Genomic DNA, 15832 nt, shown 5'->3' with positions numbered 1-15832 from the left:
CATCAATGCCTTGCCCCATGACTCAGAGATAACACTGTCCAGGAGCAGGTGATAAAGGACACACCTCGTGACTCATAATGACCCATTGTGAGATGCTCTGCCCAGGGGGGAGGAGATAGGCATTGGAACTGCTGCAAAATACCTGCACCCCAATAAAGCCACTGGTGTGAGAAGTGCCTTCTGGCCAGGCTGAGGCAGTGCTGCTGTGGGTTTTGCTGCCCTTGCAGGTGTCAGCGGGGCAGAGCGGTACCAGCTGCCTGGTGAGCTGGGGCCAGCTGGGACTCACTTTTACAAATGGATGTGGGGGTTTAGATAAGCCCCTGCCCCTTGCCCAGGTCTCTGGCAGCAGGCAGGAAGTTTATTGAGGTGGCCAGCACCCCAAAACCCACTCTGGTTCACAAGTTTTTTAAGAATAGCTGACTCAGTCTGTTAGAGAATGAATTCTTTCTTTAATAGACACAAAACTAACAGACATAAGGCTTAAAACAAACTAATACTACTCAGGAAAAAAGACAAAAAGAGACTACTAGTAGGTATATACAGCATTGGGTTAAAGGTGCCATTCATTTCACAGCTAGGGAAGAAATCATATAACTTAGGATCCAAAGTATCATACTGTTGAAGTCCAGGACATTGCTCTGGCTGCCCTGGATGTCTCGAGACCTTGGCAGGGGGCTCGGAGACCCTGGCAAGAAGTCAAAAGCACCTGTGGCTTCGATTTTACTTTCTGGGAGAGGCTGCCAACACTGTATGAGGAATTACAAGCCAAAAGCGTTTGAGTAGTGTAATAGGTGAATTGACACAGAGTGCAAAAGTAGAATTTTAGAGTTTTTAGTATGTAATTCTGACCAAACTGATGCCTTGTAAAGGCTGCCCTAGAACAGAGGCTGGAGTGAGTTAATGAATAAAGTAGGCATTTATGAAAAGGCCTCAATGGATACACCCTGAGCAGTACAAGACTCCAGCCACGTCTACAGCCTAGGTGAACCCAAAATGGTCACAAAATGCACAACTGCTCACAGGGTCTCTCACTTTGATCACTTCTGCTCCATTTGCATATTGGAGTCAATTGTTCAATTCTAGCTTTAGCCCATGAAGTCCCATCCTGCTTGTTTTTCTCTCTTCAACCCACGTTGTTTGAGCCCTTGGGCCTGAGATTTGGATGATTTGTCCTTGGTCCCCAGCTAGAGAAGGAATTGTTTTGTCTCTCTGCTCTGTACAGAGGGCTCACCATCCCCAAATACGAAGCCCAGACCCACACACTAAAGCAGCCCAGAGTGTGAAAAATAGAAAAGTTAAAACCCGAGGCATCATTGGGATGCTTCACAATGTTTTTATGCAGTGAATCTTCCTAAAAACTAACGTAACTCAGGGCACCCATTGCCTTCATGGACATCCATGCTGTGGCTGGGCTCAGTGAAGAGTCCCTGAAAGCAGAACCGACTGGGTTCCTCTCACTGAACACTGCTCTTCCCATCACCAGGATAACTCCCACTTGTGAGAGTCTGAAGGACTTCTCAGCCCCGGTGTGGTGCTACAAGGCTGACTTAGGAGGCTTTGTCCTGCTGCAGAGATTTCTTGGCTTTTGCTAATAAATCTTTATTCTAGTGCACCAATAGAAATACTTTGCACTATATGGCACTTCCCACATGGAGATTCCAAGGCAACTTAATGTACTGCTTAGCCCAGACAAGAGAGTCACCACTCAGATGGGAAACCTGAAGCTTTTGTCACTCAGCTGTCCTCCCAAAGTGCCTGGAAATGAATGGCAGCATCAAAGTAGCCTTAGAGCAGATTTAGGGCTCCAGCTGTGAACTCCCTGCTAACAGCAGGTAAAGCCCCAGCTGGGCAGGTGCTCTCTGCAGTACCATTGTTACCTTCCCTTACCACAGGTGATGCTTTAGCATTTCAGATTTTATATTTTCCATCGATTTCTAACCCTGCAGTTCTTTAGTGTATAACTCTAAACTCCACACACAGTGTGAGCTGCTGCTTTCCCATTTTGGGCAGACACGGCAATTCCTCTCCAGGCCTGGCAGTCAAGGACACCTCACTGCCGCAGGCCCCCAGAGATGGAAACAAAAGTGAGCTGGGGGGAGCAAACTTGGGGTAAATGACTTCATTACCTGAAGCTGGAATTGGAAGCTGAACCCTCAATATGCAAATGGCCCAAACTTCTAAAAGTGTGAAAACCTGTGAGCCGTGGTCCATTTTTGGGTGCAGCCCCGCAGGGGCTTCATCTGCCCTAAATGTACCTGAAGGCCGTTCAATAAATAGAAATGCTTTTTTATTGCCTTAATTTTGTCTGGCTTCTGTTTTCAGGTAGCCCAAAAAGGTGTCTTAGATGCCAAAAAGGCATCAGAGGTACCAAAGATAGTGCATTCTGGCAAGTCAGAAAGTCAGATTTAATTTGTTTCCAGCTGTGATTTTAACTGGCAGCTTCTGCAAATGAAGGAGCAGTGAGAGCAGCTCATCAGCACATGGATCAGTGTCTCTGCGCATGCACTTGCCAGGAGCCCAGCAGCCTTCTTGTCTTTACAAGCAGTGTTTTCTTTGACCAGACATTCACTGTCCCCTTTGAGCTGACAGTGGTTGAGGCCCAATGCTACTTGAAGGGAAAATAAATGGAAATATATGACCCTTAATTAAAAGAACATTTTAAAAAGGAAGGTAGACTTTCAGTGATTAATAACAAGAATTGAGAGAGGGAAGAAGAGAGGTCACCCTGAGAAATTTAAGGAGACTTAAGCAGGATTTAATTTGTACAAAAGGATCTGCAGTGCAGTGAGTGCAGTGAGTGCAGTGCAGTGAGGCAACAGAACTATAAATCATGTTGTTTCAGGGCTCATTTATAACTGCAGTTTGCCCCAGGATTTGGCAAAGGAGGTAGAAGTCTTCCAGCTGTTTTGTGCAGCAAAGTGTCATTGATAAGTGCAAGCCTGCAAAGGAAACAATAAAATATCAATTATAAGTGAGACAGTTGCAAGAAAGCTGCCTAGAATCAGGTTTCCTCTGGCTTGCAGTGCTGTCTAGATAGTGTCTTCTTGCTCACTGCTGACACAGATTCCTGCATACTGGGAGATTCATGCATATTGGAGATTCCTGTGTATTTGGAGTAGTTCTCCCAGGTGAAAACAGGTGACCCAGGCTTCACAGTCACTTTCTCTCAGTAGCAGGTGCACAGGAGTGAGCAAGGCCAGGGGAAGGTGCAGCAATTTTGACATGGTGGAACATTGCCTCTGGGACACGTCCTGTGCCGGTCGGATTTTTTGGAGGCGGCAGCCCACTCAGGGCCCTGTACAGGCCCCTGACCAAGAACGCCGGCCCTTTTCCCTGGAAAACAAAGCTCGCAACCCCAGGTTCCTGGTGTCAGGTTGCCAGGTGAGCTTGGGACTGTCAGGGCAGAGCAAGTTCGAGGTGGTGGCAGGTTGGGGGGCCTGGGACACATCCTGCGCTGTTTGGATTTTTTGGAGGTGGCTGCCCACTTAGGGCCACAGGCCCCTGAACACAAACAGCGGCCATTTGCTCTGTCAAACAAAGATCGCCACCCCAGGTTGCTGATTTCAGTTTGCAGGGAGCACTTGGGACTGTCAGGGCAGTAGACATTTGAGTTGGTGGCAGGCTTGGTCTGGGAGACATCCTGCGCCGTTCCAAATTTTAGGCGGTGGCCACCCACTCAGGGCCACAGGCCCCTGATGCAGAATCGGCAGCGCACACAAATGAGAACTGGGATTTCAGGGGGTGGCAGGAGAAACTAAATCCATCTGCTCGCTTCCCTTTCCTGCCATGGCCACGCTGATGCAATTCAAAGAATTGCTCCTGCTCAGGAAGCTCTCAGATGATAGGAGCAAAAGCCACGTGTTTCTGAGGTGCTAGCTGCCAGTGTCTCAGATTTTCCTTCCCAGTTCTAAGGGGTTTTGACTGGTTTTTCCATTTCAACACTTTCTGTGCATCCCTGTGAGTTAATAGGCTCTCACAACCCTCTCCCTCAAAGCCTTGAGATACTGCCAAAGCAGAACTGGTTCATGCTCTTTTCTCCTGGTGATTTTACAATCTTATGCAAACTCTGAAAGCAAGCTCATGCTGTAGACAAAAGATTGACCTGGGTAGCACAGGGCACTTTCTGGGTGTGTGTCTTTGTCTGCTTTTCACGGCCTTTGGGTGAGCACGGTGAGGCCGAGGCCTGGGGCCCTCAAGATGGCGTCGGGCAGCCCCGGGGGCAGCGGCGAGGGGCGGCACCGAGGGGGGCACAGGGTGCATTTCCCCGAGCCATGGGAGAAGCGAGCAGCAGGGAAAGGCGCCCTGGGGAGAAGGGCAGGCACTAGGGCCCGGCTCTCTGCAGGGCGGGCAGCCACTCGCCAAGTGCTGCTCCTGGAGCCACAGGCAGGGCCGTGTCTCCTCCCTGCCCTGACACTGCACCTGCAGGGCCGCGTCCGGCTCTTCCCAGCACGGACAGCAAGGACGTGGACACGCTGCAGCCGCTGCTGAGGAGGGACAGCGAGATGTGCAAGGGCTGCAGCACCTCTCCTGCAAGGAAAGGCTGACACAGCTGACTAATTGATTCTAATTAGTTTTGCTCTGAAAAAGCAGCGTTTCTGACCTGGCAATGGTTGAACATACACCTTTCTTACCTAAAACGGCCTGTCATACAAGGAGGTGCTGCAGCTCAATATGTTCTCGATTTCATTCCTACTTTCTCACCTGAGTATTCAGCAAGTCCTACTCCAATTCTGTAGCTAAATGGCTTTGGGAGTGTTGCAGCATTTTTGAGAGAAAGAGGACATGAATTATGAGGTTTGAGCAACCCAGCCAGACTAGGCCTGATAAGCAGCCTTGATGGGGCCTCGAAGCCTTTGATGCAGTGAGAATTCAGTAGTGGCACAGTTAGAAATTATGTTAAGGTACCTACAAAGTAATCAGCTATCGGAGCATGAATTAGAGTAGAGCTGCAGTGTGAAAAGTTTAGACACCTTAAGGAAAAGGTAAACAATGTTAGTGTGCCAATCAGAGTGTCTTTGTAACTGTCAACTATGTAGAAGCTTCTATAAAATACTATCTTATCTCGAATAAGGGGAGAATGTTTGATTAACCACATTGGTTCAGATCTGCATTTGTCCTGTCCAGGTTCCCGTTTTCCTGAGATTCCCTGGCTTTTTGGGAGAAAGACATTCCCTTCAGCACCTCTATTAAAGGCTTCCCCAAAATGAGGAGCTCAGGTTGGTTTTATCTTGCTCCCTATTTCTGCTTAGACACACCGGGCACACACTCAACTCTTGCTGTCACACAGCCACACGATTCACTAAAGCGGCCCCAAGAAGCGGTCGGTGCGGTGCTGATCACAGCGTGTCCAGTGCAGAGATGATAACAACAGAGAGAAGCCCCAGTCTGGCTGCAGGTCTCATTCCTGCTGCTCTCCAGAGGAAACCCTGGATCACAGCCTCTTCCCTACCAAGCACACACTGCTCCCACCATCAGCAGCTCAGAGCAGGACTGGCAGACACAGCTCAGTGCCAGCCTGCTGACAGAAGTGCTGTAGGCATGGAGGTAGGACATAAGAGGATGCTGGGCCCTGCAGCACTTCCTGCTCTGGCTAGGAAAAGAGCTAGGGAAAACCAGGGCTGTTTAAAGAGAATTCTTTAAGGTATAGAAAATATACCTTTCATGCAGTGTTTTCCAAGATTCTTTCAAAACTTTTTCCTTGCCCTCTTGTATTGGCGATTGTCCAAGATTAAAAAAAAAAAAACGTTTTCCTATTTACCATCTGAGTAGGAGTTGCCTTGGGGCAGTTTTCCTTATCTGCTGTTAATAGCCCCATCAATGCCTTGCCCCATGACTAAGAGATAACACTGTCCAGGAGCAGGTGATAAAGGACACACCTCGTGACACATAAGGACACATTGTGAGATGTTCTGCCCAGGAAGGAGGAGCTAGGCATTCCCACCTGGGTAAAACTGGGGATTTCTAGACAGAAGGGCAGCCTTTTCACAGGTTCTCCGAGAAGACACAGAGAAGACTACATCTGCCATCCCAAGAGGACTGCGGCTACTCCAATTTGGACTGCTACCAGCACGCTGGCCAGGTTGTATTCTGATTTTGTCAGTAGTCTTTCCCTTTGTATTATTGCATGTATTTTTTCTCTTTTTCCCTTTTTCCCAATAAATTGTATTTCTGACTTAGAGTCTCTCACTGGTTTTGCTTTCAAACCAGAACAGCCATCTCTTGCTTTTAAGCCTGACAAGTCCAAGGTATTCCCTAATGATTCCGAGTCCCCTCCTCACACATAGGATAGCCTGAATCCAAATGGGAGGCTAAATGCTGCTTAGGACATAAAAACAAGTTTCCTACAAATGCCTCAGTACTAGAATTTATCCTTATGCTAGACTTCCCTAAGATTTCTCTTCAAACAGTGGCACTGGCATTACCATGCTTGATTTAGGTACTAGAGCTGCCATATCATCAAGAACCCTGCACAGACACAGCTAGGCACCAAAACCATGTCCACATCTTGTCCTCAGCAGAGTTTCCTATGCACCATGACAAACAAATCATGGGTGCAAGCTTGTTGCAGGCTTTGACATTGGAACCATCTTGAAAAGTATACAGGAATCCCATTAGAAGTACACACTTCAGGTTTATATGATGTACAGACAACACTACTGCTTCATATCACAGCTTGGACACCAAGAGCAAGTGGGATAAAACATCATATGTGGTAGAGAATGTTGAAAAATTCACAAAATACCTGAGCAGTTCTCGGGGGTGTATTTCTATCAGAAGGTCCCAGAAACAGTGACTGGCTGGTGCTGGTGACATTTGGAGATGGAGCTGTTTTTCTGTAAGGATGGTCCAGCATTTCAGGTTACAAGGCAAAAATATCAACAGTTGTTGTTCTTTACTCACAGCAAAAACAGACCTTCATTTCCCAGAGGGTTTTTTTGCAATGGTTGTTGTCCTGGTTGAACTTACTGTTTTTCAGTGTTACCTCCAATGTCTTTCTATCTCGGACACTGTAGCCAGGCCAATCAACCTGAATGTCTTTGAAGAAATGTTCCTTCAGACTGAAAGAATTCTCATTTGCATCCAGGTTGGCTACCTATGGGCAGACATTTAAAACATCAATATTCATTACACCTAAAGGCAGACTACAGATGTAAAACTGGTAGTACCAAGCAAAAGGAAAGCAGAAAAGAAAGTCATGCACAAGTTTTCCAGGACTCTTGTTTGATGTGAAGAACAAAGCAGCTGTCATGCAAGAGGCAACAATATTAAACAGGTGTGGTCCATTTGGGCTGTAGAAATTTGGATGTAAGTAAATGCCAAACTGCTGCAAGCATGGAGGAAATGGACGCTATGAAAAGCTCTCCCTGCACCAGGGATCCTGGTTTTTTGGTCTTTAACGCAGCTTTGAGAATCAAGGTACACTATGCCAGAACTCCCAGTCTTCACCATTTGAAATATATGGAGAGACCAGGTTTTTCCTTTCTGTTGTCCTTTTCTTTTGAGGAGGACATGAAGAACATTATCTCCATGAGCAAGTCCATATTTTTCCAGCCTCAGAAGGACACCTGCTGCCCTCTTTTTTTCACCCAGCAACATTGCCATGGCAGAACACAGCCTGGACCTGTAACGGGGCATGTTTTCATCATCCCATGAAGCACCACAGGATGTTCGCATTTGTCTCTGCAAACAGAACTGCTTTTCTCTCTCCAGTGTCTGCTCAGAGGAAACTACAGCTTCCTATGGAACACTTACAGGAGATAACCTACGTAGAGCTACACTTCAACAGCTTAAAAGGAACAAAGATACCCAGAATCAGGAATTCACTTTTTAAAAGCAGAACTAAGGCTGTGTTGGAAGAGAAGGAAGGTTGTGAATAGAAGAGATCAGCAAGTTCTCCCTACTGGTTTTTCATGTACAGCAAAAAACAACACCACCTCCCTATGAAGTTAAGAGAAATGTGAATAACAGTTTTCAGGATGTAGTGCTGTTCACACAGCCCTTTCAGAATGCAAACCACTATCTCCAGGCAGTTCACACTGCAAACAAGAAAATACTCCTTCAAAATCTCCTTAAACATTAACAAGAACAAACAGAAAGGAGAAATTTTTTTCATCTCTTACCCTCTAAGGAGCTGAGCTTTGAAATCTTATCATTACCATTTTCCGTAGCTAAAGAGGAAATATTGCTACTTGATATATTAATCCTTTCATAATTCAGCAACAGCCTACATTGAGTGGAATATTGAAAAAAGGAAGGAAACAGCCACTGCATCCTTCAGTCCATGTGAATTGTATGAATGGCTGTAATAAAGAAATACCAGTGGCACTAAAAGGACAACTGGAAAACTATGAGAAATAAGTGCCAAGGAAGTCAAAGGCTCAATCCACACAACAGCAAAGAAACTCTGTGTTCCAAGTTGGGCCACCATCTTTATCATGTAGGATTTGCCTGGAACACCCTTCCCTGGAAGGCAATCCCCACAGAGCCCAGTAGAAGCAAATACCATTGAGAGGCCACCAAGTCCCTTCCAATGAAATACTGCCCCATGCAGCCACCAAAATTCTCTCCTCTGAAACTTGTCCCAGGGCATTTTAAGGACCTCAGCTAAGTGTTTCACCCAGCTGAGAGTTTCACCCTGTGAAGTTACTTCATGAAACAATTTACCAGTGCAAGGAAAAGAGGGAGGATTAAAATAAGGCATGAGAGGCAACAACATTACAAAGAATTTATCATTGCCAGCTATTCTAGAAAAACCACAACAAGGCCTCCAAAGTTTTGAAGATATCTTTCTTGTTGTCACATGGACTTGCAGTTGGTTGGAGACTGGGTAAAGCTGATGGAAAAATGCAAACAAAGAGCATTTCCTAAGCTTCTCATTAGTTACTAATTGAAACCCTGAAGTAAGACTGCTAAAAGTTAGCATTGCTGGCAGCAGCTGCAGGATCTCACCTCCTGAAGGATCTTTCCAAGGGACTCCTTCTCCTGTTCCACAGTCCCTCTCTCTCTAAGCAGGCTAGTAGCTCTGACTTCTTGTAATTCTTCAGAGCCAGTAAATGAATCACCCTGTCTCTGATGGATCGTTGAGAAACAGTACTGAAAAGTCTCCAGATGTATTTTGCAGGGTTCATGGGCATCGTTCTCTTCCTCTCAAGCACAAGATCTGGAGAGCTGTGTGGGGCTCTCCTGAGCTCCGGTATTTTCACTTCAGTAAAGAAAAAACAGAAAACGAATTGTCAAATGGGGAGTGGGAGGAAGCAAGGTAGTTGATGCAAAAGGATGTACCGAGACTGTTGAAACTCTATTTGTTCAGAATTTATAGATCTGTACGAATCCAGGCAGTAAAGCATTAGGAAGAAAAAAACAGTCATTAAAAATACTTTGTGAAGGAGTGGTATTGGAGGGGAGGTATTGATGAAAAACTCTTTCTATGCATGGTGGTTTTCATATGATTTCTCCAGTTTGTAAGCTCAAGCACTAAGCTATGTCAAGAATGATATGGACAGGGGGATTAAATGCTTCTTTGGCAAGTTTGACAACAGCAGAGGCCTGGGATGCCATCCAGAGGGACATGGAGAACCTTGGCAAGTAGGGCCCTGGGAACCTCATCAGATTCAACAAGGCCAAGTGCAAAGTGCTGCATCTTTGGGGTTGGGACATGCCCTATCCCAGCTGGGCATGGATGCTGGGGTGGGATGAGGAGCCTGGGATGAAGGTGGGAAGGACTTGGGGGTGCTGAAGGATGAGAGGCTGGGCATTAGCTGGCAAAGTGTGCTGGAAGCCCAGAAAGGGAACCGTGTCCTGGGCTGCATCCAGTGAAGCGTGGCCAGCAGGTCAAGGGAGGGGATATGACACAGCAAGCACTGTTTTGAAACCAGGAACTCGTGCTTAGTGGCTGATGGAGACTTGATGCATATTGGTGATAAATCCGGGAGCTTTGTCTCTTCCATCCCACACATGGAGACTGACCTTTCTTGACACACTCCTTCAGTCTTTCAATGTAGGTCAAGTTTTTAATGCCTTTCTCCACTTCCCGTTCCTTGGACCATGCCTGTCTGATATTTGTCTGCAAACCTAATTGCACAAACATCACACACTTCAATTATTTAGAACACTGTAAACATGCCAGTTGTCGAGTGAAGACACTGCTAATATTTTGAAAAGTTCAATCCAATGTGGATAGAGAAACTTCCCACAGCATTCAAACAAAACACCTCCTAAAACCATACCCCTGAATGACTTCTAAAGAAAATTACCTGAAGCCATAAGCAAGCATTAAGATGAAAATTAGGTAAGAGTTCTTAACCCAGAGGGTGATCAGGCTCCCCAAAGGACTGCTCATGGTACCAAGTCCACTAGAGCTCAGAAGACATTTGGACAAGTTCCACAGGCACCTGGTGGGATTCTTGGGGACAGAGCTGCACTTGCATATCCTTGTAGATCCCTTCCAAGTCTGATTCTGATTCTCTGATTCTGTGACAAAGCCCAGTCCCTAACTGGTACAGCATGGAGCATGTTGCAAAGGCACCCTGTACCCTAGCAGCAACCAGACCTGTCTCACCTGAACTTCTCTGTGCCAGCCTCAAGCCAAAGTGGTGCCAAGTTCCACAATTGTCTCACTTCTGCCAGTCCTCACACCCCAGTTACTGAATGCTAAATATTCCCTTAGGATCTGTGTAGACCACCACCAAGAATCACACAAATCTTCATTCACATGAGAAACAGAATGTCCCCAGTGAGAAATGTGCAGTTTAGTTTTGTCTCTGCAAAATGCCACCATGGCACTAGTTTAAAATGCTCTGCAGTAGGCTAAGGCAGAGCAAGAGCTGCACTTGCAGTGGCAGGGAAGTCCCTGCAGGCAGGTGACTGCAGCCACAGCCAGGTGAGAGCCTGCTTTTCTCAGGGCAGCTGGCTGTACCTGGCTCAGCTCACTGCTGCAGGCAGCACCACTGAGTGCCTGTAAGGGGAATGTGCACCTCGAGTCTGCCTGGAGCCAGGCTCCTAGGGGAAACAGCATTGAGAACAGATTAATAACAAATGACATCACCTAAGCACCTTGTGCTTTGTGGGAAATGATGGAATCCGTGGGGAAGATGACATCAATATCTTCCTTTCAATTTCCTTGAAAAGAACCCAACACAGTGTTGCGGCAACACTCACTTATTTACGACCAAGAGAAAAAATTAAATCAAGCAAAGTTTCCCACGCTGACCTTATGAAATTCTCTATGCAACTTTCTCAAGGTTGCATAGGTTTTCCCAATTAAATTGAAAGGATAATGACAGTGCCTTGATACTCCAAAAGCAAAACCTTAGCTACCAAGGCAGTGAATTTAGGTGCATAGAGTAGTCCAAACCTTGACCTCAATGCTCCAAGTTGCATCCCATCAACCAGTATGCAAACAAGGAAGGACTAGCAGGTTTTCTCAGGGGAAAACAAACCAGTGGCTAAACGCAGTGACAAGAGACTGCAAGGTTGACCTGAGGGCATACCACCTCCAGTCGAGATCTCTGAACACAAGAGATCCCCTGTCCCAAGAATATGCTGCAAAAATGAATTACCAAGTTGAAAATCTTGCAGACATTGAGCAAAATGTGAAAGGTAATCATACCTCCAGCTGGGTTATACAAGTTGACATTCTGCGCACTTCCATTGTGCGATGCCTCGCTGGCATTTGGCTAAAAGGAAAAAGATATTTTCTGTGAAAACTTCAGCCTACTCTTCATCACTGCTGATTAACTAGGCCTTTTGTTTTAAACAAGAGCTGTATTTGCAAGGGTTTGCTGTCACATCACTAGAAAGGGCTGCTTTGACACAGTTCTCCCTCTGCAAGCAGCCGGCTACAAAACTGCCCTGAGAGAGCAACCCTCACTTGGGCTCTGACGCAGCCAAGCATTCAAGTAGCAAGTCATCCTTTCCCAATTGCTGGAATTTATAGGCACAGGTTTCCCTTGAAATCAAGCGCCTGAGTACAACTGAACTGGCCAGTGTTCAGCTAACAATCCAGGTGAGAGTGGTTCACAAAAATAAAAGAATTTTGGGCACAACCTGATGCTGGGATTTATTTGGTACTAAGGAAGCACATCTTGGAGTCAGCTCCAAGAAGAATTTCATCTGCATAAGGTGAAATTTTACTCTCAACATGCATGAAAACCCTTTCTCTTGTCCTCAGCTCTAGATGCAATTCTTTGCAGCTGTGAAATGGAAGCAGTTTATCCGAGGTTAATCAGATATAACAAAATTTGGATTGCTTGCCTGATCTCATAATTTAATACAGAATGTTTGACATTCTGTGGGAGGTTAAAAATCGCTTTAATGTTCATCAGACTAAGTTCATTTTTTAATGAAAACAACTACTACCATGCAACTGCTTCATTCTGTAGGCAAAATTGTCTGAGATAAAATCTAAAAAGCTATGATAAATGGACTGAAAGATGTGAATTAATTACCATGAGAAGGGAGACATCAATACCAAAGAGAAGATAGAATATTACTTAATTGAAGAAACTATGTAACTTAGAACCAATGAAGATTAATTGGTTTTTTTCTGCTAAAAATGCTAAAATTTCTTTGGAAAAGCTTTGAAAATGGTGTGCATGTGGCTGGAGTTCTCCACTATGCATCACAGCTGAGAATAAATACTAAATACTAATACGAAAAAATACTGTTAGAGAGTTTCCTTTATCCTGACATGTTTGGTGAGTGCAGTGCAAATATGGAACAATGAGAAATGCATGCATTTTGACCAAGAGCCATGCCCAGAGCATGAATTTCCTGAGTGTCCCAGCACTGAGAACATCTGACTTTCACTGGCACCTCCTCAGTGCAATCCCTGAGCAGCACATCCATCAGAGAACTTCCCCCTTCCGCTGGCACCTCTTCCGTGTCATCCCTGCGAGTGGCTTCCCCCGGGCAGCTGCCTCAAAGGGGCCCTTGGAGCACCAGTGGGGCCCCAGCCCTGCCCAGCAGGTCCCACGGGGTCAGCAGGACTGACACCAACACCACGGCCAAGCCCCCACCCGCTGGCAGCCCGCAGAGCCGACACCTGCCCCTCACCTCTTGGTCCTGGCACCTCTGGGTCACCCTGACGGGCACGGCAGTGCTGTCGGGGCCCTGCGGGACGCAGTGCAGACCGGGGCCCTGTGGAACGCTCTGGATCGTGCCCAGGCCCACAGCTCCGCCATCCTGCTCTGCCTCGGCTGCTCCGGCTCCCACACAGCCACTGGTCCTGCTGAAGAATCTGCAAAATGCAAAATATTTGTTAGGAAAATGTGTTCTGTGATGTTTGTCCTCCGTGGCTTTCAAGGCCCATCAACAAGAAGGGAGATTATTCCCATGAAACAAGAGGTAGCCAACGAGTGATGGCTAGGCCTTTGAAAGGCAGGTTACTTCTTGGCTGAATTGCCTTGTTGAGGTGTAGGGCTTGACAGGCTTCAGCTGCCTCAGACACCGGGGAGGTGAGCAAGGCTTGGGAAGAAGGATGTACCACTGATGGTGGGAACAAAGAATGCAGAATTTAGGGGCACAAGGACATTTGGCAGAACCCCCAAGGAAAGGAACAAACTGATAAAGCCAATGCAGAAACTGCGCTGAATCACCTCCTGTGAGGTAAAAGGCCATTCCAGCAGGGGCAGACCTTGGCCTTGCACTCAAGAAACCAGTGACATAAAAGAAGGGAGAGACTGAGCATGCAGACTAATGAACATGAGAAGTGAGAGGATCATTACCCAACAGCAGACAGAATACTAATTATGAAGAGAACTAGGGAACTTGCAGTCAATGAACACTAATTCCTTTCTTTGATAAAATGTAGAAATACTAAGACACTCTAATTCTTGTGGTGCTTCCAGCACATACACAGTCACTCAAATATCATCTCTTTGACAAACCCCCCCGACCTTTCCTCATCCCAGTCTCCTAAAAGGAAACAAGCTAGCTGCATGCCCAGATCCCATGTGCTCTGCAGGAGGAGCTGACATGGAAAGGCTCATGCTTGCCCTGAGCACAATTATAGGCTGATAATTGTGCTGACTGCAGCTGGTCACTGAAGTTACTGACACATGTAGATAAACATTTTATACTCAGTTTATGATGGTTTTATTATGGTTTTCCCCCTACCCAAGATTATTCCTGATTTAAGTCAGCTGGCACCAAACCTAAGTGTTGTCCTGTCATTACAGGGAGAGAGAATAAGAGCATGTAGTTGAGAATGTGTTGAATATTACCATCCAAAGCACATTTTCAATGACATCTTGTATTTGTTTTCAAGACCATGTCTATATCTACCCACGTGTGATCTCCTGGCTGCCCCACTCACAAGGACAGTGCATTCTGGGGAAAGAAAGGGAGGAAGCAATTTGTCAAACACCAGAGCCCACATCTGTGTCCCTTTTTGGGAATGACTTGATGGTGTTGATGATGGATCCCCAGTTATGAACTATTGGAAAAGCCTGGGTATGATCCATGAAAGGAATCCATGGAGGTGTTACACTGGACACCAGAATGTCCAGCAGCCTTTCTATATATTTTAAAGGTAATTGGTGACAACCCCTGGTCTGGAGTTACCAGATTTGACAGACCCCTTTGCATTGTTCATACATGAGTGCCTTTGCCTTGCACAGTAACTCCATCTTTAGCTCAAAGAATGGGAATGAAGGAAGTAACCCTGTGGTATTTTGAGCCTATTTCTCAAAAAACAACCAAACAATGTACTACAGGGATGGCCAATGCACCTCAGAGCAGGAGCCACCATAGTCCTGATTGATAGAATATACTTGAAAAGAAATGGGCAAAAAAGTGAAAGTTGATGTGCCACACATGGTTATGTCTTGTGTAGAACAAAAAAAAATCACTGGTTATCCCTGAGCAGAATCTGAAAGTAACAGGTGGTACTCCTGGAACAAAAGACCTTGAGACCCAGGCCCCTCAAAAACATTCTTTGTCCTTGCTGCACGTGTGCCTAGAGTGACATGTGTGTCACCTTCCTGCCAGTTCAGAATGTGCAGAACTGGACCTAAGTGCTACTTCTGTTCAAAGTTTTCTGAAGGCAAAAAGGGATCTGGGACAGGGGCAGAAGGGGGAGTGTCCATAAGGAAAAGGTTGTCCTGAAGTCCCTTTTGCCAGGCAGATGCCATGGGGGGCTCTCACCCAGAGGAAGAGCCAGGACCGCAGGGCAGATCCCGTGTCCTGGATCCGGCCAGGACAGGGGTAATTTTTGCAGCAGCCAGGAGGAGCACGGCCAGGACCTTGGGGTAACTGGGTATCACCTGCCACGTGGCAGGGGGAAATGGAAGGGGTTTGTTCTTCCTCTGGTGGTGTGCTGTAAATTGTGGGGTGTGCCCAGTTCTGTATGGTGAACAATCACGTGTGACTCGTTCACCTCTTGTACACTCTCCTTTTAGTGTTGTTATTACCATTTGTGGAGTTTTTTCACTGCTATTTCTAGCAAATTGTTCTTATCTCAACCTGTGATCTTTACCTACTTGTGCTCTTCTCTCCTCCTGCTACAGGAAAAGTGGTGGGGAAGTCAGTGAGTGGCACATGGTCTGAGCTGTATCAGTGTGAGCTCAAAACTGGGGAATACCATTCCTACACTGCAACAATGTGGAAAAATCAATTTCCTAAGTTACTTTCCTTGTCTAGTCCTACAGGAGAATTAGCCTGCTGAAAAGCAACTGCTGTAATTGAACTGAAAGCCTGCTAGGTAATTCTTGTTTTAATGTAGAGAAGTAATAAAATTACACAGAAAGCAAAAATTAAATATTGGTAAATAGTCTTTATAATAACATTTGAAAATTGATGATGGGAGAAACTCCCGTGATGTTTTTTCCAGTCC

Source organism: Lonchura striata, chromosome 30, assembly GCF_050655825.1.
Source record: "Lonchura striata isolate lonStrDom1 chromosome 30, ASM5065582v1, whole genome shotgun sequence".
NCBI classification, from domain to species: domain Eukaryota; kingdom Metazoa; phylum Chordata; class Aves; order Passeriformes; family Estrildidae; genus Lonchura; species Lonchura striata.
Note: the sequence above shows the minus strand (reverse complement) of the source record.